Source organism: Palaemon carinicauda, chromosome 2 (assembly GCF_036898095.1).
Source record: "Palaemon carinicauda isolate YSFRI2023 chromosome 2, ASM3689809v2, whole genome shotgun sequence".
NCBI lineage: Eukaryota > Metazoa > Arthropoda > Malacostraca > Decapoda > Palaemonidae > Palaemon > Palaemon carinicauda.
The window spans coordinates 201,924,149-201,952,006 of record NC_090726.1 but is presented as its reverse complement, the minus strand read 5'-3'; the positions used below and the strand labels follow the sequence as shown (position 1 = coordinate 201,952,006).

The 27,858-nt window shown below is 41.1% G+C and overlaps 1 long non-coding RNA gene across 1 annotated transcript in view; it reads left to right on the top strand.

Annotated features, from left to right (window-relative positions):
• Positions 1-7,331, top strand: part of LOC137622971 (uncharacterized) — a 36,644-nt gene extending 29,313 nt beyond the window's left edge. The window contains exon 3 of the long non-coding RNA XR_011040536.1: positions 6,673-7,331. This is a non-coding gene — a long non-coding RNA (uncharacterized lncRNA). The remainder of the gene's footprint in view (positions 1-6,672) is intronic.
• The last annotated feature ends 20,527 nt before the right edge of the window (positions 7,332-27,858 follow it).

The following is a 27,858-nucleotide window of genomic DNA, read 5'->3' as shown; positions in this document are numbered from 1 at the left end:
TGAAAAACCTTTCAGTTTTTTCCTTTGGTCAAATAACCTGTTTATTGACGAAAGGTAAGTGGGCTCTTCTCTTCGGTGCGAAATCAAGAGAGATAGAGACGGAGAGAGAACGTTCCGATCTTTATCTCGTCCCAAGCGAGTAACGTTGTTCTCGAGTTACTCTCGTCCCTAGTCTCTGTACGGGGAGAAAGGATAAAACTTTTTTAGTTTTTATTCTCGTCCCAAGGAATTGTACGGTGAGAGATTGAAAATGTAGTTTTGAATGAACTAGTGTTTAGTCTCTTCCCCAGCCACTGATTTTTTTTTATCTTAAAATATGTTTACTGTTTTTTGCTGGTATTAATGTGCTTACATTATACGACTGATTTCGCAATTACAACCTTTTGATGAGGGTAGAATTGCGTGCTTCAGGTAGAAATCAGTTTTATTCATACCTAATGTGAATTGTTAAAAAATTCGATTTCAGTGAAATAAGTGCAAAACAGAAAATCGTAGTGATAAAGTGATATTGCGCAAAGTGTTATCAGTGTTGCGACCGAGGGTTCGTCTGTTCGTGCCTGTCGTTCGCCTAGTCCGGGACCTCTTGCAAGCTCCCAAGCCCAGGGGAGAAGTAATGTCGTACGACTTATGGGTTCGAGAGGCCTTGATCAGCGAACAGACGTTCCCTCTATGGTATCGGGTGTATCTTACCAAGATCACCCCTACCATAAGGCGAGAGAGACGATTTTCTCCTCGTCATCCGAAGGCTTTTCGCATAAGAAACCGTGGAACAAGGTTTCGAGGCCCTTTAAGCGAAAGTCAGTCCTTTCAGGACAGGTCCAGCGTCCTGGTTTTAACTATTAGGACAGCTCTGACCCTATGCAGTCATCGGAAGACTGCTCGCCGCCTAAACAAAAGCGTAACACAGACTCCGAGAGTCTTTTTGTAGGCAAGGTTTTGCAGTCACAGACGTTACCCTCGTCTCTTACCGCAACCATTCCCGTTGATCCTAAATGGGTTGTACGGCAAGACATGCAGAATAAGCTTGCCTCCCTTATGGAAGACTATTCTGCCGATAAGTCCGTTGAGCCTAGCCGTTTATCTCATCGAGATCCTGGCCTTCAGCCACCCTAACGTTCCTTTGTGCGTCCTGTTGACATTGGCGTAGCCAAGTCACGTCAGTCAGGTTGTTTAGAACCACACTCGATGCGGTCTCGTGTGGATTTTCAGCCACATTTGGACGTTAGGCCACTTGCTGATGCTCCTATTGACATTCAGGACGTTCGCCAACAATCGGAGTTGACTTGTTTTGACGCTGAGCGTCAACCTCCGCATTTTAGAGTTGTTTTGACTGCTCAATCTAGGCGGTCAAAGCAGTCTCGAGTGGACGCTGTGCGTCCTCACGCACCTGTTGTTGTTGACAGTTCACAGACTGTCAAGCAGTTACGTGACGTTACGTCCTGGTCCGCTACTAATGCACCAGTGCGTGTGGACTCTGCTTGTAAAGCATTGCCACCACGGTAGGTCTCTCCCTTGCTTGAGACTCGGCTATTGTCGGACAAGGTTCCTTCAGATGAGGAAGTTGCTGTTCCCCCTCCTACTGATATTCCCTTGAGGACTCTGTCAGACGGAGAGGAGCCTAAAGCTACTTAGCCCTCTATGGACTTTAAATAAATCATGCTGATTTTTAAGGATCTTTGTCCGGATCTTTTTGTAACTGCTGCTCCTCGTTCGCCTAAACGTCAGAGCTTACACTAGGCCTAGCTACTTCGAAGCCGTTGTTTTATAAGCTAGTGCTCTCTCGCTCTTCTAAGAGAGCTTTACGTTTGCTAGGCGACTGGTTTATCACCAGGCGGAGTTTTGGGGAGACAGCCTTTGCTTTCCCTTCTTTTAAGCTGGCTTATAGAGTGAGAGTCTGATATGACACGAGAGAAGTTCTCGGCTTGGGAGTTCCTGCCTCTGCCCAGATAGACTTCTCAAACCTCATAGACTCTCCCTGGCGCCTGGCCATGAGACGCTCCAAGATTTTACAGGTCGACTTCAGAGCTATTTTCGAGCCTTTGAAGTTTTGCTGTACAATTATGTCATGCATAAACAAGGCTTTCAGGGATGGCTCCAATGATCTGACAGCCACGTTCTCTGCAGGAACAAGTCCCTCAGGGATGGCTCCAATGATTTGGCAGCCATGTTCACTGCAGGAGTACGTAAGAGGCAAGTGCGCTCAATGTGTTCATTGTCAAGACAAACTTCACGATGAAGTCTACCAGGCTGTCTTGACAGCATTTATGGAAGGCGACTGGATGGTCTCTCTCGACCTTCAGGAGGCATACTTCCACGTTCCTATACACCCGGATTCCCAACCGTTTCTGAGGTTTGTTTACAGGAATGTGGGGTACCAGTTTTGAGCCCTGTGCTTTGGCCTCAGTCCTGCGCCTCTCGTGTTTACGAGGCTCATGAGGAATGTGGCAAAATCCCTCCATCTATCGGGGATCCGAGCCTCCCTGTACTTGGACGACTGGCTTCTCAGAGCATCGTCCAGTCTTCGCTGTCTGCAGGATCTACATTGGACGTTGAGTCTGGCCAGGGAGTTGGGACTTTTGATCAACCTAAAAGTCCCAACTGATCCCATCCCAGATTATTCTATATTTGGGGATGGAGATTCGCAGTCAAGCCCTGCTCGAAGTCCAACTAATGCTGAAACGAAACGTTTATTCAGTCAGGAGTTGGAACAGTCTCGTAGGGACTCTCTCATCCCTGGAGCAGTTTGTCTCACTAGGGAGACTACACCTTCTGCCTCTCCGGTTCCATCTAGCCTCTCACTGGAACTAGGACAAGACATTAGAGACGGTATCATTCCCAGTCTCCGAACCAGTAAAGGCATGCCTGAAATGGGGGGACAGCAATATCAGTCTGAGAGAGGGACTATCCCTAGCAGTCAAGAACCCAAACCACGTGTTGTCCTCAGACGCGTCGGATTTGGGTTGGGGTGCGACCCTGGACGGTCGGGAATGCTCGGGTCTGTGGACCTCAAGTCAGAAGAGCATGCACATCAACGGCAAGGAGCTATTAGCAGTCCACTTGGCCTTGATGATATTAGAAAGCTTCTTCGAAACTAAGTGGTAGAGGTCAACTCAGACAACCCCACAACTTTGGCGTACATCTCCAAGCAAGGAGGCACACACTCCTTCACGCTGCTTGAGATCGCAAGGGACCTTCTCTTATGGTCAAGAATTCGAGGCATCTCCCTGTTGACGAGATTCATCCAGGGGGACTTGAACGTCTTGGCAGACTGTCTCAGTCTGAGGGGTCAGGCGATACCCACGGAATGGACCCTCCACAAGGACGTGGGCAAGAGTCTTTGGGCTACTTGGGGTCAACCCACCATAGACCTCTTTGCCTCCTCTTTGACCAAAAGGTTACCAATCTATTGCTCTCCAGTCCTAGATACAGAAGCAATCTACATAGACGCGTTTCTACTGGATTGGTCTTTTCTGGACTTATATGCATTCCCACCATTCAAGATAGTCAACAAGGTACTGCAGAAGTTCGCCTCTCACGAAGGGACAAGGTTGACGTTGGTTGCTACCCTCTGGCCCGCGAGAGAGTGGTGCACCGAGGTACTTCAATGGCTGGTAGACTTTCCAAGAAGTCTTCCTCTAACGGTAGATCTGTTACGTCAGCCCCACGTAAAGAATGTCCATCAAAGCCTCCCCGCTCTTCGTCTGACTTCCTTCAGACTATCGAAAGACTCTCAAGAGCTCGAGGCTTTTCGAAGTAGGCAGCCAGTGCGATTGCAAGAGCGAGGAGAGCTTCTACCATTAGAGTATACCAGTCGAAGTGGGAAGTCTTTCGAGACTGGTGCAAGTCAGCATCTGTGTCCTCGTCCAGTACCTCTGTAGCCCAAATCGCAGATTTTCTTTTACATCTGAGAAAGGTTCACTCCCTTTCAGCTCCCACGATTAAGGGCTACAGGAGCATGTTGGCTTCGGTCTTTCGACATAGAGGCTTAGATCTTTCCAACAATAAAGATCTCCAAGATCTCCTTAAGTCTTTCGAGACCTCTAAGGAACGTCGTTTGGCAACTCCTGGATGGAACTTAGACGTGGTCCTAAGGTTCCTCATGTCAGACAGGTTTGAGCCATTACATTCAGCCTCCCTGAAGGATCTCGCCCTCAAGACACTTTTCCTAGTGTGCTTGGCTTCGGCTAAAAGGGTCAGTGAACTTCATACCTTCAGTAAGAACATCGGCTTTTCTACAGAAAAAAGCCACTTGTTCACTTCAACTTGGTTTCCTGGCCAAAAATGAACTGCCTTCTCGTCCTTGGCCTAAATCTTTTGATATTCCTTGCTTATCAGAGATCGTAGGCAACGAACTGGAAAGAGTATTATGTCCTGTTAGAGCTCTTAAGTTCGATTTAGCTCGTACCAAGTCATTACGAGGTAAATCTGAGGCATTATGGTGCTCAGTTAAGAAACCTTCATTGCCTATGTCAAAGAATGCTTTGTCATATTTTATCAGATTTTTTTAATACGAGAAGCTCATTCTCACTTGAATGAGAAAGACCGATGTTTGCTTAAGGTTAAGACGCACGAAGTTAGAGATATAGCAACCTCCGTGGCCTTCAAGCAAAATAAATCTCTGCAAAGTATTATGGACGCGACTTTTTGGAGAAGCAAGTCAGTGTTCGCGTCATTTTACTTAAAAGATGTCCAGACTCTTTACGAGGACTGCTACACACTGGGTCCATTCGTTGCAGCGAGTGCAGTAGTGGGTGAGGGTTCTACCACTACATTACCCTAATTCCAATATCCTTTTTAATCTGTCTCTTGAAATGTTTTTAATATTGTTTTTTTGGGTTGTACGGAAGGCTAAGAAGCCTTTCGCATCCTGATTGATTTGGCGGGTGGTCAAAGTCATTTCTTGAGAGCGCCCAGATTAAGGGTTTGATGAGGTCCTGTTGTATGGGTTGCAGCCCTTAATACTTCAGCTCCTGGGAGTCTTTCAGCATCCTAAGAGGATCGCTGGGCTTCGTGAGGAAGACAGACTTATAAGGCAGAGTAATCGTCTAAGTCAACTTCCTTACCAGGTACCTATATATTTTGGTTTTGTTATATTGATAACTGTCAAAAACTCTTAGCTTATACGCTGTAAACTTAATTAACTCTGGTCTCTACCCACCGCCTTGGGTGTGAATCAGCTATTATATATTCACCGGCTAAGTTAAATATTTAAAAATGATATTTTAATTATAAAATAAATTTTTGAATATACTTACCCGGTGAATATATAAATTAAAGGCCCTCCCTTCCTCCCCAATAGAGACGCAGCGGGACGAGAAGAATTGAAGGGTGTGTTTACATGCAAGAGTGGTATCTGGCCGATAGTGGCGCTGGTGGGCACACCCGCAACCTTCATAGCGATCGCTCGCGAGTTTTTGAGTGTGTTTTCTGTCGAGCCGCAGAGTTGCAGCTATTATATATTCACCGGGTAAGTATATTCAAAAATTTATTTTATAATTAAAATATCATTTTTATTTATTTGTCTTGGAATTATTAAATCAAAATATAAAATAAAAAAAATTATTGCATTTCCAAAGTAATATAATTTTTTAAAACATGTAAAGTTAAAAATATTTTAGTATGATTCTAGTCGGGTATTACACTACATTTGAAAAAAAGGCATACTTCTGTTGTTTACTCTTGTAGTACAGTAACTTTAATGTTATAGTTGTGGACTTAAAATTCTAATTTTTTTCCATGCCATCAGGTTTGGAGTGTTTGGTTGAAATATGAAGCTTAAGAAATGAAGATGAGGATATCAAAATCTTGAATCTACTTCTAATGTACCTTGATTTTATTGATTCATTCTTGATAACATTTGTATAACTTTTGTTGTGAGTCTGATTATACAAAAATCCAAAATTATTTGACTTTTAACTGCTGAAGTCGAGAATAGGATAAAAGCAGCATGGGGAAAGTGGAGGGGAGGTAACAGGGGTGGTATGTGATTGGAAAAGGCCAATCGAGGTAAAAGTCAAGATCTACAGCACAGTAATAAGACCAGTGTTAATTATGGGTCAGAAACTTTGGGCTTTTAAGACGAAAAGAGGAAGCAAAACTAGAGAGAACAGGGATGAGAATGCCGAGGTGGATTGTGGAAATATCACTGTTTGAAAGATTGGTGAATGATGAGGTAAGAAGAATAGCTGGTGTAGTAAAGATTACCAAGCTAATTAGAGTGTCATGACTGAGATGGTGTGGGCAAGTGTTAAGGATGAATGGTAGGGAGGGAGTGAGGAGGGCTTGGGAGGAACCTATAAGGGAAGATCAAGAGGGAGGCAGAGAATTAGGTGGCGATATAAGGTGAAGGATGATATGGAGAGAAGAGGATGCCTTTGATCGAAGGCATTGGATAGGGCGCATCAGGCAACAGACCCCTTTATGTAGAGATAAAGGGGGGGGCGGGGAAGATGATGAGGATTCGTAATAATATTTGTGTAACTTTTGTAATGAGTTTAAATGTACAAAAATCTAAAATTATTTGAACTTAACCGCTTGGTAACTTGAGTAAAGCTAGTTTCATATGTTTGATTTATAAATACAGTACTTTAATTTAAATTCTTAACATATAAGAATAAGATATTTTAATTAGTATATGATTGGATTTAAATAGCTACATAATTTATATTACAGGAGGAGCTGGATGAGCAAGTACAGAAGTGAATATAATCTCAGAAGAGGATCCTGCAGATCTTGGCTTTTGTTGAGGGTGCAGACCTGCTAACTCCATAGTTCCATTATGTTTTGCAAGTTAAGCTGGAAGAGGTTAATTTTGCTCATGTCAGAGAATTGGTAATGTTGATGTGTTCCAATACCAACAAATTACTATAATTCCCTTAGTCATGAGGTTCTAGAACATTGAATCCTCTCATTTCAGAGATCTTTTCATTCTAGCTCTCCATTTTATTAAAATAGAAAATTCCTTTGTTAGAAACATAACCAGTTGACCTTTTCTTCAGTTACAAATAGAAAATAGTACATTATTGAAGAAGTCCTAAGATTTTTGGAAACTTGGCTACTCAGATGAAATGTGATTCTTTAGTTTTGCCATTTTTATTAAAACTGATCTCTTGACCTATCTTCAATAACTGCCTCCTTTTACATTGTTAGACAAAAATTTCACTATCAGATCTTTTATCCATCATTTGTTCCCATACTAACAAACTTTACGTTATTTATTGAACCGTGATTAGATATAGGTGGCTTGGGTACTTCCAACTTCTGAGATCACATCCACCGTGTTACCTTACGAGGTACGGAGTTTACTTTAAATCTTAATTTTTCAATATTAATCTTACCCGATGATCATGTAGCTGTCAACTCTGTTGCCCGACAGAAATCTACGGTCGGGATACGCCAGCGATCGCTATACAGGTGGGGGTGTACACAACAGCGCCATCTGTGAGTAGGTACTCAAGTACTTCTTGTCAACAAGAACTCAATTTTTCCTCTGTCGTGCCACCGGCAAGACCTACTAATACGCCGTCCCTAACTGGATTTGTTTTCACAACTTTTTGGTGAAGTACACTATTCCAGTTTTGAGCTTTCGCTATGCAGGGGTTTTATCTTCATTTCAAAACTTGAACTCGTTTTGGATAGATTTTATTATGGTGACGAAGAGAGTATGGACACTTTCACTTTTAAATGGCCGACCCTTCCCCTAGACGGAAGTGTTGGTGTCGAAGAGAGTATAGACTCTCTTTCACTTTTTATGACCCACCCTTCCCTTAGACGGAAGTGTGTTTAGGTTTTTGGTAATTTTGCTTAACAAAGTTATAGATTTATTTTATATCTCTCCGCCATTTATAGGCCTCTTCGATTAACTTTCCATTTATTATAAACTTATAAAAATTAATTTTTATGTTTGTTTATATGCGACCTTTCCTAATAGTAGGCGGTCCTTACTTGGAAACGAAGTTAATTAACATTGAGCCCGTCATATCGTTTTTCCTGTTAAGAATTTATGCTATTTTAATTTTAATGTTTTTGAAAGAATTTCTTTGATAGTCTCGTACTGTTTTCAAAGTTGAACTAACGTTTAGTTTAGTCTCCGCAGTTGTTGACGTTCAGAACGTTCAACTTGCGCTCTATCGTTACGATAGAGAGAGAGTATTTCACGGTTTCACGTTGCAGTAAGAGTAAACCGATTCTAGCGTTTCGTTCATTCTTTCTTAGCTTAAATGGTTTTAATTCTAATAAAGGAACTTTTTATTTGGGAAACCTTTCAGTTTTTTTCCTTTAACAAATAATATGTTTTAACGATATATAATTGGGCTCATCTCTCAGGTTCTAAGTCAAGAGAGAGAGAGAGAGAGATAGAGACGGAGGGAGAGAGAGGAGGATAAACGTTTCGTTCAAGCGGGTAACGTTGTTCTCGTTTTTTTACTCTTCTCCCTAGTCGCTATAGGGGAAGAAGGTAAAACGTTTCTAAAGTTTTATTCTTGTTCCCAGGCTTTATGCGGTGAGAGATTTTAAACGTAGTTTATTTGATCTAGTGTTTAGTCTCTTTTCCAGCCACTGAATTCTTTATCTTTCATTATGTTTTTCTGTTACATTGTAAAACTGTTTTCGCAATTACTACCTTTTAATGAAGGATAGGATTGCGTGTTTCAGGTACAAACCACTTAAAGTTTCGAGTTCAGTGAAATAAGTGCAAACAGAAAATCAAAAGTGATAAAGTGATATGCGCAAAGTGTTACAGTGTTGCGTTCGAGGGTTCGTTTGTTCGTGCCAGTTGTTCACCTTGTCCGATACCTCTTACAAGCTCCCAAGCCCAGGGGAGAAGTAATGTCGAAGGACTTATGGGTTCCACAGGTCTTGATCGACGAACAAACGTTTCCCTCAGTGGTTTCGGGTGTATCTACACACGTTGCCGACGTGATCACCCCACCCACACAAAGACGAGAGAGCCCATTTATTCCTCGTCTGCGGAAGAGGTTTCTCGCAGAAACCATGGACCAAATCTTGCAGCTTTTAAGTGCAAGTCGGTCCCTTCCGCGCAAGTCCAACGGCCTAGGTGTAGCCACTGGGTCAGTTCGGACTCGCTGCAGTACTACAACTGCACACCTCCCAAGAGAGGCAAGGTGGTACCGCAACAGGCAGTAACTCCGTCTGTTTCCGCACCAGCTGTTTTAAATCCTCAGTCACAACGGACAGTAGCTCCGTTTGTTGTTGTCTTTCATAGACCCTAGTGGTCCATGCTGCAGACTATACAGTCTCAGCTTGCTCCTTCATGCAGGAGTATCGTGCTGGAAGGTTGACAATGCACCTGTTAACCTACAACCCGCCGAGGTTGTGCGCTCAGCAGATACTGCGGCTGCCTGCTCCCACACTCCACCTGTGAGAGCTCCACCACCGATGCGCAGTCCACCCTGCCAGACGCATGTTCTTGCTGCACCATCTGCTAACATGCGTACCGCATCAGCAGTGGGAAGGTTCTGTAGAGCTGCCGGGTTCCAGCACTGTGCGGCATTCTCCGCAGCCCATGCAGCATGCTCTGCATACCTTACAGCATGCTCCGCATACCATGCAGCATGAGCCGCATACCTTACAGCATGCTCCGCATACCATACCGCATGCTCCTCAACCCACCACAGCCCCTCCCACGCACCAGCACTCTGCTTTTGTTGTTGCTAGCTCCCACACTCCGACTGCGGAGAAGGTTGACGATGCACCCGTGGGCCTACACCTCCCACGGTTGTGCGCCCGGCATGGCTTCCTGCTCTCACACTCTTGTTGTGAGAGCTCCTCCACCCATGCACTGTCAACCCTGCCAGATGTATGATGACTCCCACACACAGAGCACTCCGTTGCCGTGCGTGAGCTACTACAAGCTGCCGTGTTTTGACACGGTGTGTCAGCCTCCGCAACACACTGTGGTTACCGCCACTCGCCCGCAGCAAACTAGTCAGTCAGGAGTTGAGGCTTCCCCACACAACTTTGGTTGTTGCCAACTCACAGACTGTCAAACAGTTACATGACGTTGCCTTCTGGTCTGCTACTTATACACCAGTGCTGTATGTCCTCACGCTCCTGTTGTGGTTGACAGTTCAGTTTTTGACAGTTCACAGACTGTCAAGCAGTTTCATAACGTTGCCTTCTGGTCTGCTGCTTTTGCACCAGTGAAACCCTCACTGAGAGAACCTAGCTTTTCTCGGATATGGTTCCTGTAGATGAGAAAGTGCTGTTCTCCCTCCTTCTGATATTCCCTTGAGGACTCTGTCATTTGGAGAGGAGCCTTAAGCTGCTTAGCCTCCTATGGACTTTTATTTAAGCATAATATGCTTCCAGGGAGGGTAAATGGTTCCGCTTCAGTCGCTAACCCCGTCTGTTGCCACACCTGCTCCCATAGACCTTGGGCTTTGTTGCAAGACATGCAGTCCAAGCTTAGTCCTTGATAGAGGATTTTTTACGGAGAAGACCCTTCTTGCCAACGACCTTCCTACCGGTTGGTTGTACGCCCTGTTGACGCTGAGGTATCCTACTCACGTCCGCCAGTTGAGATGGTTCCTCCACCGGTGCGACCCAGTGTGGGTTGCCAGTCGCACGTTGATGTTATGCTACTCTCGGAGGTGGTTGTGGACGTTCAGTGTGTCACTGGGAAGACGTTCAACAACCAGCAGAGGTGACTTGTGACGCAGTGCGGCAACCTCAGCAACCCGATAAGGGGTTGTCTGTACTACCCAGACAGTCTAGACAGTTTCGGGTTGTCGCTGTACTTCCTCGCTTCCCCATGGTTGACAGTTCACAGACTGTGCAGCAGTACCATGATCTTGTGTCCGGCTCCGTCACGCATCCACCAGTGCGACCGGATTCAGCGAGTCAGACGTTGCCCACTCCGTTGCCGTTTCCTCATCAGTTTCGGATGAGGAACCCTCTGATGAGGACATGGCTGAACAAGAAGATCAATCCCCAGCCCTGCTATCCATCCAGAAGATGCTGAAGAAGGAATACGGCCCTGTCAGGCTGTGGATGAGTCTGGTTAGGACACTGTCATCCGTGGTGCAATTGGTGTCACTTGGAAGACTACACCTCCGTCCTCTTCGGTTTCATCTAGCTCTTCACTGGAAAAGGACAAGACGCTAGAAGCGGTCTCGAGCCCGGTTTCCGGAAGATAAGTCTGGTCTAACCTGAGGAAAGGACTTTATCAACCTTTTATAGGGTCTTCCCTTACTGTTCAGACTCCCAACCACGTTCTCTTCTCAGACGCATCGGACGTAGGCTGGGGTGCGACCTTAGGCGGTAGGGAATGCTCGGGATTATGGAACTCGAGTCAAAGGACAATGCATTTTCACTGCAAGAAGCTTCTGGCAGTACGTCTGACCTGGAAAAGCTTCAGGTCTCTCCTTCAAGACAAAGTAATGGAGGTCAACACGGACAACTCCCTGCTTTGATGTTCATCTCCTAGCAAGGAGGGACCTAATCTCTGACATGGTGCGAGTTCGCTAGTGACCTCCTCTCCTGTTCATCAGGTCTAGACTTTTCACTAGTAACAAATTTCTTCCAAGGCAACTTGAATGTCTTAGCAGTTTGTCTCAGTAGGAAGGGACAATAATTCCAACATATTGGACCCTCCACAGAGATGTATGCAAGAGACTTTGGGTCACCTGGGGCCAGCCAACCATAGTTCTCTTCGCAACCTCGATGTCCAAGAGGCTCTCAATACTTTGCTCACCTATCCCGGACCCAGCAGTGGTTCTTTTAGATGCCTTTCTACTAGATTAGTCTCATCTAGATCTATATGCATTCCCTCCGTTCTAGATTGTCAACAAGGTACTGCAGAAGTTCGCCTCTCACGTTGGGACAAGTTGACACTAGTTGCTTCCCTCTGGCCCGCGAGAGAATAACTTACCGAGGTACTTCGATGGCTAGTAGACGTTCCCAGAACTCTTCCCCTAAGGGTGGACCTGCTACGTCTGCCACGCGTAAGAAGGTACTCCAAGGCCTCCACGCTCTTCGTCTCACTGCCTTCAGAGTATCGAAAGACTCTCGAGAACTAGAGGTTTTTCGAAGGAGGCAACCAGAGCGATTGTTAGAGCAAGGAGAACATCCACCCTTAGAGTCTACCAATCGAAGTGGGGAATCTTCCTAAACTGGTGCAAGTCAGTATCCGTATCCTCGACCAGTACCTCTGTAACTCAAATAGCTGACTTCCTCTTATATCTGAGAAAAGAGCGATCTCTTTCAGCTCCCACTTTCAAGGGTTACAGAAGCATGTTGGCATCAGTCTTCCGTCACAGAGGCTTAGATCTTTTTAACAATAAAGATCTACAGGACCTCCTTAAGTCTTTTGAGACCACGAAGGAGCGTCGTTTGGTTACACCTGGTTGGAATTTAGACGTGGTTCTAAGATTCCTTATGTTAGACAGGTTCGAACCACTTCAATCAGCCTCCCTGAAAGATCTCGCCTTTAAGACTCTTTTCCTGATATGCTTTACCAGCTAAAAGAGTCAGTGAGATTCATGCCTTCAGCAAGAACATCGGATTTTCATCCGAAACGGCTACATGTTCTACATCTTTGTTTTCTAGCCAAACACGAGCTGCCTTCTCGGCCTTGACCAATATCGTTCGTTATTCCAAACTTATCGATATGGTTGGAAATGAACTAGAAAGAGTATTATGTCCTGTAGAGCTCTTAAGTTCTATTTTAAAAACCTTTACGAGGCCCGTCTGAAGCTTTATGGTGTTCAGTTAAGAATTCATCTTTGCCTATGTCAGAGAATTCTTTATCCTATTACTGTATTTTCAGACTGTTAATACGAGAAGCTCATTCCCTTCTGAATGAGGAAGACCAAGCTTGGCTGAAGGTAAGGACACACGAAGTTAGAGCTATCACAACTTCCGTGACCTTTTAATAAAATAGATCTCTGCAAAATATTTTCGACGCAACCTTTTGGAAAAGCTAATCAGTGTTCGCGTCTTTTATCTTAAGAATGTCCAGTCTCTTTACGAGAACTGCTACACTCTGGGACCATTCGTAGCAACGAGTGCAGTAGTGGTGGGGGCTCCACCACTACAATTCCCTAATTCCAGAACCTTTTTAATCTTTCTCTTGAAATATTTCTGGGTTGTCCGGAAGGCTAAGAAGCCTTCCGCATCCTGGTTGATTTGGCGGGTGTTCAAATTCTTTCTTGAGAAGCGCCTAGATTAGAGGTTGTGATGAGGTCCTTTAGTATGGGTTGCAGCCCTTCATACTTCAGCACCTAGGAGTGGCTCAGCATCCTAAGAGGATCGCTAGGCTCAGTAAGGAAGACGTACTTAAAAAGGCAGAGTAATGGTTCAAGTCGACTTCCTTACCAGGTACTTATTTATTTTATGTTTGTTATTTTGAATAACGGCTAAAATAAGATACGGGATACTTAGCTTCTTTGTTAACATGTATGCTGGTCTCCACCCACCACCCTGGGTGTGAATCAGCTACATGATCATCGGGTAAGATTAATATTGAAAAATGTTATTTTCATTAGTAAAATAAATTTTTGAATATACTTACCCGATGATCATGAATTTAAGGACCCGCCCTTCCTCCCCATAGAGAACCAGTGGACCGAGGAGAAAATTGAGTTCTTGTTGACAAGAAGTACTTGAGTACCTACTCACAGATGGCGCTGTTGTGTACACCCCCACCTGTATAGCGATCGCTGGCGTATCCCGACCGTAGATTTCTGTCGGGCAACAGAGTTGACAGCTACATGATCATCGGGTAAGTATATTCAAAAATTTATTTTACTAATGAAAATAACATTTTTTATAGTAACACTCGCTTTTACACTATTCTCTTGAGGTTTAGTTCCATTCTAATTGAATTTTGAATCATGTTGCTAATATAGCTGTACATACTATATTTGAATTGGCAGATCTTTAGAAATTTAAGCTGTTTGCTAACATTTTGTTAATTAGGTTGACTTTGTCATTTCATAGTTTACCTGTTATTTAGTTTTTAATTTCATTTATAATTTGTTTGACTTCAGTTATTCTCTTTATATAGATGATTATTCTTAGTTTCATTACGTTATTGGGATGCATTCCTTGTTTGGGCCCTTGGCCATATAGTATTCAGTTTATCCAGTTTGGGTTGCACCTTGTGTCATAAGGAGGAGGAATTTGAAACTGCAGTGCCCTAACCTTAGCATTTCTAGTAGAGTTTTAGATCATTTTGCCAATGTTTTAAGAAGGTCTGTAGAAAGTTGTGATATGTTTAGAAAAACCAAAGGAATTAAGAACTGAAACGTTTTTGTAATGTAAACTTTTGTGTTATTCCAAAACATTTGAATTCTGCATTTTTTCTATTATTGTATGCTTTTACTTCATCAAAACTAACACCATCAAGTTTTATGAATATTCTGAAATATCACTGTAACATTATAGTAACAAGATACAGAGAACTGTAAAGATAAAAGATTTGTTTAACTGGCATCTGTAATTTACCAAGCTTGTTTACTTGCAAATGGAAATCAGAAATTCACACAGCCTCTACATTTTGACTGGCTTACTTTCCCTAACCTACTAAATTTTTACGAAATCTTGCAATGTAAATGTTGAAAAACTTATAATTGGTTGTAAATTCTATATTTACTACATCTGAAAGGATAATTATTGTATTATGATGTTTAGTAACCCTGAAAAAAGTTATGAATCATAAGTAATAAATCATTATCTATAAATCTTGGAAGTTCAGTAGACAGTATTAGCATTGCAAGGTCAGTAAAAGTGGGAGGGGAAAAGAAAACCCACTACGAAATTTGCTTGATCATTTATATACTGTGAAGTATCTGCCTTTACTGTATCATTTTCCCCTGATTTTGTTTTGAGGTTGATCTGTCTGTTTTTGTTTCGTAGAGGACTGATTTGTCAGGGAATGTTAGTGATTAATTTCAAGTACTCTATTTTCACACAGGATTCATAATTTTTCAAAAAAGAAAATTCTAGTTTATATATTTTAATGAAATTTTTATTATAGGAATAGGAAATAGCTATGAATTAGATTTTGAGGCAATATCAAGATAATTTGTTTTCCAATTTAGATTCTTATAGAAATCTTCCCCGATTTTTTTTTAAAGAGCATTTTCTTTCTGAAGCTATTTGCTCCGAAGTATACTATAAGTAAAATAACTTTAGATGAGAAGTTACAAGATTGAAGTCAATCTCTCACTTTACAATTGCCTGTGTTTTCAATTATTTGAATTAGTCTGTTGCAGCTACAGTATTAAGCATAACAAGTTATTCATATTTTTTCACTGGAGAAGTTTATTTGCAAATACTGTACAGTATAAACAAATGTATCAGTTTTCATATTTAAATTAGTATTGCATTAACATTTAAAATTATCTTGAATTCAGTCAATTGTAGGCAGTTAGTGCTGTTAGGGAACCTCTTGCGATCCACTGTAGGTGTTACTTGTGGTCTTTGCAATGTTCCTGTGAGAGTCCTAGTATACTTCCTTTATATCCTCCTCCTCGCTTCAATTCTTGCTGTTCTTTTACCTCTGTAAATATTTAAAGTTTTACCCTTGATGGGCTTGGTAGCCGAATGACCTTGCCTGGCTAAATTAATCATAATCTATAATTCCTATCCAGTCTTCAATGTATTATGCTGTATTTTCATTATTTCTCCAACAAATAATTTGAAAAAATTTTATACCATTTGCTTTACATTCTAATCTGAGCTTGATAAATTACAGATAAATGCCACGTTACTTTATTGTACTTTTTTTACGTTTACTAAAATGTTTTGAAAGAGTGGATATGTACGTACAGTTTTTATAATATATTTCATGTATGTCTTTATTTATATATGATAATTTCAGGTATTTCTTGCAATGTTTTCAATTTGTATTTCTCATTTAACCCTCAGGTAATTCACCAGTAGTGTGTACTGAAGTTATTTATTGACTCTTGTTGAAATGATTGTATGTCAGTAGTGTCGTACCTCATGTTATGCTGCCTTGAATCAATGTATTCTTTTTACATTAATTGCTACAGTATTAGATTGTACTGTATGTTGATTAGAAATATTACAAAATTTAATTTTCAATCTACTTACTGCATTAGCAACAATTTGAGTTGAGGTTGCACATTGGTGTTTATAAGGTTTCGAGTTCTTTATTTGTAATGGTCAATTTGAGTAAATATTTTGGGTTACAGCATAAGTCTTTGAAGCAATTAACCATTTAACATGAGGTATGACTTCATTGTAAAAGATTTATACCATTTTTGAATTCTTGTAGTTGTGGCTAGCCATATTTTGAATTATGATCAAAATGTTTACAAAAGACTTTCAAGTTGCAAAACTTTACCATCTTCATATTTCTCCTTCATTGATGAAGACTAGTGATTAAATAGCACAAAGTTAAATGGCATCAGATTCCATTTTTATCTCTGGTACCATACATCAATAGATTATTTTATGGTCTTGAGTAAGTTTTATAAGGAAACTCTTAGCCATACATATACAGTGAAGATTATTTAGGTTTTAGGTGGCAGAGATTTTACATTAGCAAAGGATGGCTTTATTCCAAATTGATAAAATGTAAATTGTAATTAATACTGGATAACATGGTCCTCGCAGGGGACATAAATGTTTTTGTTAAGTTAATTATGAAACATACTGTATATTTCTTACAACAAATCTATTACCTATAATTTCCCCATTTTGTGGTTTCAAGTTTGTCTGAGATGTATCAAACCCTCTTGAAAAGAAAATGTCCGTTGTAGTGGCTGATGTGGTAACGTGCCTGACTGGTGGATGCCAGACTGGGGTTTGTGTCCCGCTCAAACATGTTAGTTCCTTTGGTCGCTGCAATCTCACCCTCCTTGTGAGCTAACCATGGGATGTTTGGGGAGAGCCTATATGTCTATCTGCTGAGTCATCAGCAGCCATTGCCTGACCCTCTTTGGTCCTAGCTTGGGTGGAGAAGGCTTGAGTGCTGATCATATGTACTGTATACTGTATATGGTCAGTCTCTATGGCATTGGCCAGCCTTTCATGAGCAGCCTTTAAAGCTTGTGTGAAGTGTTCTGTATCTTTTACTTGGGTTTACTTCACCTTTTTGTGGTTTGGTTAATCTTCCACCATCATCTCCTCCTACGCCTATTGACGCAAAGGGCCTTGGTTAGATTGAGCTTTTAAATCGATACTTTTATTGCAGTGTCTTACCAAACAATTATATAGCTGTAGGTTCCCTACGACGGCAGACAATAGATTCAAAACTACTGCGGTGGCGCCGCCATCGCTGATGTAGGTGACGTCTTCCCCTCCACTCGAGGGAGCTGCAGGTACAAGTGTCCAGGTAACATCAATTCGTTCTCTGCTGGCTTCCGGTGAACATCGGTGGTCGGTACAGATTTTTTTCTTCATTTGTTGGGGAGTATTATCTCTCCAATATCGGTGAAGTATTCAAACTCCGTGTTGTAGGATTGAAGCCGAGTTTTTCTTTTCTACAATTTTGTGGTCATACCATCATGTCGGACTCAGTCCTTCAGTAGTTGGGTTTTGCGCCGGTACAGAGTTGCCAGGTTTTCTACAAGGAAAGGCCAACTTCTCATCAGCAGAAGCTTTAAAAGGCCAACCCATTTGTAGAAAAAGGACAAATATACAGTATTATTTGACTCGCCTTTTCTCATATTGCTAACAGCCAACCAATTAAAAAAAAAAAAAAAAGGCCAAATTGATGTCTTTTGGCCTGGGAAAAAAAAAACTGGCAACCCTGCGCCGGTAGGGGCAAAACTAGGTTAGTTAAATTAATTTATGATTCGCACACTAAGTGCATTAAGTGTAGGGGTTGTGAGTGCTCTAGAGAATCTACTTGTGATGAATGCAAGGATTGGAGTGAACAACAGTGAAAAGTTTTTGTTTCTTACTCAGGGAAGATAATTAAGGATAGGAAGAGGAAGGCAGCTCTCAGAGCTGAAAGTAAGACTAGTTTAGCTTCTTCGGCTTCTTCTATCAAAGCTCCTGCTCCTATTCCTTCTCCTTCTCCTCTTATTATGTCTTCGATCTTGAGTTCTCCTACTCCTGCTCCTGTAACTCCTTTGCCAACTTCCCGTAGAGTTTCTCCTGACGCCATTGCCTGCCTCGAGTCTAAATTTGAAAAGAAATTTGATGTATTAGCTAATACGGTGATGCTGTTAGGTTTATCTGTAAAGTCTTTCATAGGAAAGACTTCTAGTAAAGTGAAAAGTGTCAGTACAGTGCTATTTGAGGGGGTGGCTGTTTGTCCCGATAATTCTCCTAAACGAAGGTCACTGTCCCACTCCCCCGCCCCGGGGAGAAGACATACCGGAGGTCCAAGGGAGACTATCGGGGTTTGCCCACAGACTGTCGCTTCCTCCGTCGATCATGTGGTGCGACAGCAGGATTTGACTTAACACCATTGAAAAGGTGTGTAGTTAGGTAATCAGTTATCGACAGAGTCGAGTGATTCAGAGCTGGTTAAACGTCGTAAGTGGCGTGATTCTTCAGTCTCACGTCCGTTGAAGAGACGTTCAACTGAAGAGGTGCTATCTCCGCCCCTTGTGAAGGGGTACAGAGAAGTAGATTTCTCTTGCCTGTCGTGTAGCGTAGCTACATGAACTTCGCCTCGTATTCTTATGACAGCGACAGCTGCCTTCGACTCGGTTGTGGAGCGACCGAGTCAGAGTTCGTCGAGATCTTCGACTCATCAAGCTGTCAAAACATTTCCTTCGACTTCGCATGCAACAGATAATTCGGTGGCGATCGTGTCGAAATCCATGACCCCAGTTACGTCGACTTCAACTCAAGAAGACGAGAATTTAATTCCGTTACGTCGTCAGTTGCAAGAGCTGATGAGCTGGATGAAAGAAAACAAACAATGTACGAAGAATAATGAGTCGAATCAAGAACCATCTCTGTCGTCTATCTCTTCGGATGACGATGAGGACTTAGAACGGACTCTATCCCTCTCTCGTGTTATTCGAAACTTTTACGCTACCTTCTCGACATGTATCCAGATTACTTCGTAGCAGCCGCTCCCAACTGCTTCCATCTTCCTGATGAGAAGGAATAATTTCAATCCTCTTCTCCTGAAGCTCGTTCTTTCCAAGGCTGCTAAACATTCGCTTCGTGATATAGAAGATTGGTTGAAGGTCAAGAGAGAACTCAGGAAAGCAACTTTCGCCTATCCTTTGTCGAAGCTTATTAAGAAGAGGTATACGTTCTACGGTAATCTAAACTCAATAACAATAATAAGAATAAGCTTAGAAGCTTTTCACCTATCTATAAAGTGATAGTGCCCGCAAACTTATTTTGCAGAGTGAGCAATAAGTAACCAGGAACCTATGGGATTTTCTGCCTCCTGCCAGGGGGACTTCTCTGGCTTGGTGGATGCAACTAGAAGGTCCGCATTTGCAGCAGCTAAAATATTCTTTACATCACCCTAGTTGGACCATTTGGTAAAGAATATTTTCAAGATTTTAAAAATTATGAGTTTCCTGGACTGGACGATCGGAGTCCTCGCTGCGAAAATAGAGGATTGCCCTACTCTTCAGGAAGACCTGGCATCGGACTGGCTTGGGGTTTTGTCATGTGCCAACAAATCAGTTCAGGATGGTTGCGATGAGCTGGCCTCTCTCTTTGCATTCGGAACTCTCAAGAAAAGACACTCTGGTGTTCTTTTGTTTCGAAAGGAGTCGCTTCGCCTCAGAAGTCCGCACTTATGTTTTCTCCTCTCGACAAGGATCATCTGTTTCCCGAAGAAATGGTGGCCAAAATTCTGTCCGCACTGGAAAAGAAGTCTACTAATGACTTGCTTGCCCAGTCTTCTAAGCGGGTTAAAACCTCGACTGTGACGACTACCGCCTCGGAATCACCCTTGCAGAAGAAACCCTTTCGAGGGGGTAGGTCTAGACTGTGCGTCAGGCCTCGATCGAATTTACGACACCCAACCAAGTCCTCAACCAAACCCGTCACGAAATCATCCAAGTGATTTTTCAATCCTTCATGCTCCGATATGGGGCAGAATGAGCCTTTTTTGGGAGGAATGGAGTCGCAGAGGGGCAGAGCCCTGGAGACCAAATTCAATATGGAAACGACTCGTTCAGTGTTGGAATCCCTTCGTCAAGGGGACTGGATGGTAGTCCTAGATATGCAGGACGCATACTTCTACATTCTAATTCAACAGGACTCCAGGAAATACCTTCGGTTTGTGTTCATGGGCAAGACCTACCAGTTTCGATCTCTGCCTCGGCCTCTCGACAGCACCGCAAGTATTTACGCGAGCATTAACTCCTCTTGGAAAGTGGTTTCACCTGGTCAGGTTACGCTGATCCCTCGATTTGTTCAATGGAAAATGAACGTGTTGGAGAACGGACTAAGTCGCCTTCTTCAAGTACTGCCGTTAGAATGGATATGTGACATGCAGGACCATATTGGCTCACACGACCAACGTGGTGCGCACGAACAACTTGGTGCGCACGAACAACTAGGCGCACGCAATCAGTGAAATGCGCGAACAACTCTTATAACAGGGTTGTTTGAATTCTCGAAGTGTTCATGAGTGCACAAGAGTTTTACTCTTAAGACAGAGTTTTCGAACTCTCATAACGTGAATTGTTCGCGCGCGCCCATCGTCATCAAGAGTTTTACTCTGATGACAGAGGGATGCCTGCTGCCTAAGGGTTTACAAATCTCTACTGGTAACTATGACACAGTTCCTTTGGGTCCTGGTCACATATCACGATTCCTGAAAATTCCGTCAGGAATCAGCGGGTTCTCGGCACAACGTTCCTTAAGGTCGTGAGAATGGTATTCACAAATAGATTCTGAACCCCTAGGTTCTCGTCCGAATCTCTCGGTTTCCGCGATCCAGAGGTTTCTGAAAACTATGGGTCGACCTCCCCCCCTCTATGGGATGGGCCTTCCAAAGGTGTGACTTGTTACGTCACTCTACGTTCCCAGCTGATTACTATATCAGCTAGTCTGGTTTCGCCAGCACCGATCCTTTCATTTTCGAACGAACCACCGTTATTTTTTTCCTCCACCTTCCCACTTCAAGTGGTTTGGTTAGCAGACGGAAATGAGCGAGGAATAAAAAATTCTTTACATTCCAGTTCATTTCCCTGACAGGATTTGCGTGATTTAGACGGTAGCAACTTTCAAGAAAAACCTGAGGACTTATCTCTTTGGAAAGTGTTATAAAAGTGATCTGAAAACTATTAAGCCTGAATACAAATGCTAGCGAATAACTGAAAAGATACAGAGCGAAATATAAACTGGAAAGAAATTATTTTCACACATCAAGGCCCGCCTGAACAGACTCATAGTGTCTGATGGAGGGCAAGAAATAAACCCCTAAAATAAAAGTAAAAGTAAGTAGTTTTTCTCACTAGCGAGAAAGCGTTCGATGGCAACCCCTTCGGGTAAGCGGTCGATGGCAATTGTCTGGCATTCTTGAAGCAAACTCCCACATACGAGACTTCACCCTTTTCGGGAAACTCGTTCCTGAGAAGTGTTTGCAGAACTTCAATGGGTGTTGTTTAAAATTCATGAAGGCCGTAGGCCGTCCTGGAGCATGCGCTCTAGCCAAGACAAAACCGCGAGGTAGAGGAGGGGTAAACCAAAGGTGAAATGATCGCCTCTTTAACTGTATATTTTGCTTGAGAACATGTTCACTTTCTTTCAAGAAAATATTACAGTTAATCAACGATCAAAATTCTTTCAGCAATAATGTTGCGATTCGTCGCACATACATTATTCATGCAACTTTTCTAATCCGTGGCCACGAAAATTTGTTCTCAAAAACCTGACAAGACTTGATAGGCCAGGAAGAAGAAGAACGACTCCTATGTCCCGTGCGGGCATTAAGATATTATCTCCTCAGAACAAAGTGTTCTGAGAGGGTTGATTGTAGAAGCACATTCTCTAGCTAACAACGCAGTGTTTCCTTAGAGAGTGAAAGCGTACGAAGTTCGAGCGGGTAGCAACTTCTCTCACTTTTCGACACAACTAGTCTCTATCCGCTATCCTACAAAGTACCCTTTGGGAGGTCTAAATATGTTTGCTATGCTTTATTTGAAAGAAATCGAAACAGTGTTTGAAGATTGTAAGTTTCTCAGTCCGCATTCGGTAGCTGGCATGATGTTGGGATGAACAACATAGGGGGTTGCTCCCTCTGTTAGCCTATGTTTCGCCTTGTACCAAGGTTGGCGAGTTAAAGGGAAGTCTGGGGTACAATGCACCTGGAGTACTCGCCAATCATTTTAGTGTTAGTTTTGGTGGGTAAAGGTTTTTATTTCGATGTAGGTGACAGTTTTTTCGTGTTGGTTATTTCTGGTCTTAGCCCAAGGCAAGGGCGATATTTTCTTGTATCTTCGTTCAGTCAGCAGTGAACACTATGACTATGAGGATCTTCCACTCCCTGTAGAGGCACCCATTGGTCATATTCCAAGCCTTCTAATATGTAAGATGAGCACCGACCAGAGGCCGTATTCTCCTGCAGTAGCTCTCTTACAAGGTAAGGTACAACAGGCACCAACAGTGCTTTTGGGTATACTTTATTTTCAAGAATTGTATACGATTGTTGAAGTAAAACTTACATTCACAGCCCCCATCCTTGCAATGGGTAATCAGCTATATAATTGTTCGGTAAGACACTGCAATATAAATGGATTTTCATTATAAAATGAAATTTTATTGCATACTTACCAAACAATTATTAATTAAAGCCCTCCGTCCTCCCCACTAGTGGATGGCTGGGCAGAACGAATTGATGTTACCTGGACAGTTGTACCTGTAGCTCCCTCGATTGGAGGGAGATGACGTCACCCACATCAGCGATGGCGGCGCCACCGCGGTAGTTTTGAATCTATTGTCTGCCGTCGTAGGGAACCTACTGCTATATAATTGTTCGGTAAGTATGCAATGAAATTTCATTTTATAATGAAAATCCATTTCTCCATTCATCATCCTCTACTTCATGCTTCATAGTCCTCGGCCATGTAGGCCTGGGTCTTCCAACTCTTCTAGTGCCTTGTGGAGTCCAAACCATCTCCACCTACCCCTCACCATGATCTCATCTACGTATGGCACTCGAGTGATCTCTTAGTTTAATTTCTAATCTTGTCCTGCCATTTATCCCCAATATTCTTCTGAGGGCTTTGTCATTGTCATACCACGATTCATGTCCATACAGTAACACTGATCTCACTAAACTGATCTAAAGCCTGATTTTTTAAAGGTAACTTCAGCCAATTTGATTTCCAAATTTTACTTAACCTAGCCATTATCTGATTTGCTTTTTTCAATCTTTCATTAAACTCAAGTTCTAAAGATCCTGTATTAGAGATCATAGTTCCTAAATATTCAAATTATTCCACCTCATTAATCCTTTCTCCTTCCAATGATATTTCATCTTCCATTCTCCTCATCTCTGTCTTTCTTCTCTTTATCTTGAGCCAATCTTATAAGTGATATGTGCAATATTTGAGTAATTATTGTGCTCTTCATTTTTCCAATAGTCACCAGAGCATTAGTAGTTTGTTTATTCAGTATATTAATGTATTGCATCACCCAGCAAGTAATGTGCCTGAGCATTGAAGTATATGGCATCATTTCAAAGCATATACATTTCTACTGATAAATTTGCTTTGATAATGTCAACCTATTGCTCACATATTAAGTAATGAGCTCATGTGAATGTATTTTGCAAAAAAATGGATGTTTCTCCCATTTCTGCTTTGGCACATTGTCTGGATTTCTGTTCCAGGCCTTTCTTTAGTCACTTTAATTTCTGGAGCTTCCATTGCCGGACAGGCAATTACTAAAGGCTCTGTTCCATACTTCTGTCGAGGCAACATGAGGATGTAGGTAAAGAGGTGTGTTCATCTTTGCTATGTGGCAGGTACATATTATAATAAGTGTATAAAGATTCTATATGTTTTGGAGCTGTGTAATCATTTAGGGTAAAGGATTCCTTGCTTCACCATTTCCTCGTTTTCATCTATGCCATTGCTAGCGCTCGTAGCAGTGACAAACCTGGTCCAACTTTGTCCATAGAAATTAATAGAACTGTCACAAGTCCCTTTTCTCTAATTTTTAAAGGCACTCCAATGAGCAAAGCCACTCCAGCTTCATTTCCACCACCATTGACAGGAGCCATAATGGAAGCCTTTCCTGAATGATGTGGTACTTGAACCTAACTTGAAAGAACCAGTGTTCACTACCACACCTTATTTTAGTAGGGGATGAAGTCTTGGAAGCCAGATTCCCACTGCTGTACTTGAAGTGTCTGCTCTGCTTTTTTATAGCTGTTCTTTGATATCTGCAGGGAAACTTAATCTCCAGATAATATAAATATTCACAGACTACTTGTCCAAGAGATATATCCCAGTATAGCATGGACATTTATTTTTAAAGTCCATCATTTCTAAATCAGTCCAAGAGCTGTATTAGAAGTAAATATATTGTAATTAACCCAATTTGACATTGACAGCTATTTCTAAGGGCCCGTAAGAAATGATAGATGTTGCTTATCTCTGGGGCGAGGTTTTTAACTTTACCAGACTGTTTACCAGCTTTCATACATTGCATCTAGAATTACCAAACAAAGTCAGCAAGGTTTTATCCCAAAGAAATAACATACACATGAATAACTAGTAGTGGTTATGTCTGAGGGTGGTCACATGACCATTGGAGCTCATTTCAGGAGAGGTTCTGGATCTTTTATCACCTTATTTTACCTCTTTTTATCTGTATTGGCATTCTTTACATCTTGGATAACTCCTGCCTTTAGCTCCATTAGTCAGTCCTGGGAAAGTCATATGACAGTACGGTACTGGTCTCCTAACCTGCTGCATATTCCAACAGGTCTGATCTTAGCTCAGAGTATAGAATCTAAAGATAGTTTTGCATATCAAGTTTTCTGTCATAGAATCCCCTGTATGTTTTTGAAAGACAATGCTGATGATGAGCATGAAACCTGAGAAACTTGGTATCTCATAGGTCGTGATTATAGAATCTTACTTATCAGTATGATCTATCCCATCTACATCAATATCTGTGGCTAATATAAGTTGTTGGTTTGGTGTGGAACTAATACTCTATAATTCCGACATCTTGGCCCTTGTATTTCTTGCAAAATCTGTATAAAAAAAGCATAATTGGTCACTTGAGATGGTTGAAGACAGTGGTGAACTCGATCACTCACTTTTGAGGATGGAAGCATCTAGAGGTGATTTTTGAAACCACAAAAAAAGGGGTTAATTGTAAGTAATGGTATTATATGGAAGAATCAGGTTAGTTTTAGAAACAGTATACTGTATTTTAATTCATTTAAAGGTAGCTGTAACAAATCTCTCACACTTGTTTTAACTGCATTAATTTGAAACCCCAATTATTTTTGAATGATATAAATTATCAATGTAAGCTGTGATTTCAACCAATTTTTTATTATTTGAATAACCACTAGTTTCAAGTTTTGTTCAACCATCCATGCATGCAAGCACCAATAGAGGATCAGACAGCAATTCCAATGAAGTAGAGCAATTTTCAAGCAGTTTTTTCATAGTTTTAAGTGAGAGTAATGATCTTGTGAATGAAGAGTAGCCTGTTATAATCACGAGAACTATCCTCATCCAAACATTACCAGATATGATCAGAATTGGAGTTAACCTATTTGTTATTTTTAATAAGTTATAGGATGAAGAAAATCAAATTTTTTTTCCAGTTTGAAACTAGGCCACACGTTAATCATTCAAAGTAAAAGCAAATGCTTTATTTTTAGAAACTGGTTATTTGTATTTTATGATTATTGGTCCCAATTGAAGACCATACAAATTTTGTAATATGTTTTTTTTTTTTTTTTTGTGCATTAAGTAATTATTTCCTGAATGCTAAGTGAAAACTTTTGAATTATATTTTTTCTGTTGAATTTTTATGTTTTGAGGGTTAAATGAGAACTAAATGTCATGTAAAGATAATCTGTATGTACAGAACGTCCTAAAATTGAATTCATTGCATAACTACTGATGTTCATTTTCATACTTTTGTCTTGTGTATTGTAGATAAATAAAATTGGAAAGATTTAATAAAGAGAAAGAGAACTCTTCAAAGCCAGCATTGCTTTGGCTGAAGGAGGACGAGTGAGTGTTCTCAGCGTAAGGCAGCTGAGCAGATGTTGTCATTAGGGTAAAGGTTCAGTTCATGATGTTTGTAACAGGATTTTCTGAGGAAATCAGTTGTTCAATGGGAGAGATCTGTGTTTTCATGTTTATTCCATTTGATGTATTCTTGTTCACTTGACAATGCAAAAGCTCTTTCGTGTTTTCTGTGACAGATTTGTTAGTGGAATGATTTTTGTAATCTTGTGGAACTGAGTAGACAAGTCAGGAATCACGTGAATAATTAGTGTAACATTTTACGTTTCCATGACTAGTTTAACGAGACAGGTAACACAGTATATTACATTGATTCTACGGTTTTCATACTATTATAGTTAGTTCATCATGAATGTAAGTTGTGTAATACAATTGAATCAGCACAAAACAGGTAAGGATGATTATTTGGTGGTCATGTGTGGGCTACAGATTTAAGTATACAGAATGTGGATCTTACTGAGCTTCATTTAATTTACCATAAATAAGTACAGTAAATATAATAAAAGAAAAGTCCATGATATTGTATTTCAACTATTCAAGTAGTAAAGTAATTCTTGAGGAAAAGATAACCAAGTCAACTTTGAAATCAATAATCTTAGTTTCTTGAAATGTCACTCTTGGTCTTCCATTGCGATATTCTTTTATTACATCAAAGGATCCTTGTGCCTCTTTAAAGGGGGGGTACCAGCTTGTTTCGCAAACGTCCAATTGGTCTTTGGGCTTCAGTCATACCTTGTATCTGAAATAGTAGAAGGGCTAAAGCATCACGATGATCACTTTAGACATTCTTTCTATGATAAAGCAAACAATCGTGTGACATGGGAAGTCGACAAGTAAGGAAGAAAGGGTTTGTTGGTAGAGAATATTGTAGAAAGTTTACCTCTGGTCAGATAGAATTTAGAATAATTGACAGGCTTGAGACTTTAATCTTTTGGTTGGGAATTTAAAGAAAAAAGTTAATTATCTAGAGGACAACTTAACTCCTACTTATCTTTTATCTATAAATTGGAAAATGTGCATGCAATATACCATTTAAGAAGTTCTAGAGTTTTAAGATTATGCTAACTAATTGATATACTGTATTTTTTGCTTTTCGTAGTTCTAACATTGCTGGTATAGATATAGATCGACTTTATGTATAGAATTTTACCCTTAACTTTAGATAACAAAAAGAATTGTGAACATCTTATTAAGACTAAAGTTGGTCTCTCTCTCTCTCTCTCTCTCTCTCTCTCTCTCTCTCTCAATATAATAGAATTATCTACTTGTTATTGCAAGGTATGTTTGAAACAGTTATACAGTAGGTTTTATCGACTTGAATAAATTTCCAGTGAATACGCTCTAGAGTGGCTTCAGTGACATTTCATTTTTTAAATAAAATGGTAATAAAAAATCTTCAGCCAAAGTTTTGCCAAGAGTTGTATTAATGTCAGCATTCAGGGAATATTTTTTGTATATCCAGGATCAAAGAAAAAATTCTTTATTTGTTGTAAATTTTTGAAGTCTTGATTAAAGATGGAGAAGGAAGAAGGGGTTGTAATCAGGGTTTCAGAATTTATTCTTAAGGCTAGAAACTTCCGTAAAACATTCAAAATACATTATATAAATCTTTAAGGTATAAGAAAGACATTGATGACGTAGTAATGTTTACAAGAGATTTGCATTCGCACCAGAGAAAAACTATAATTGCAGAAATGCTTGAAGACTACTG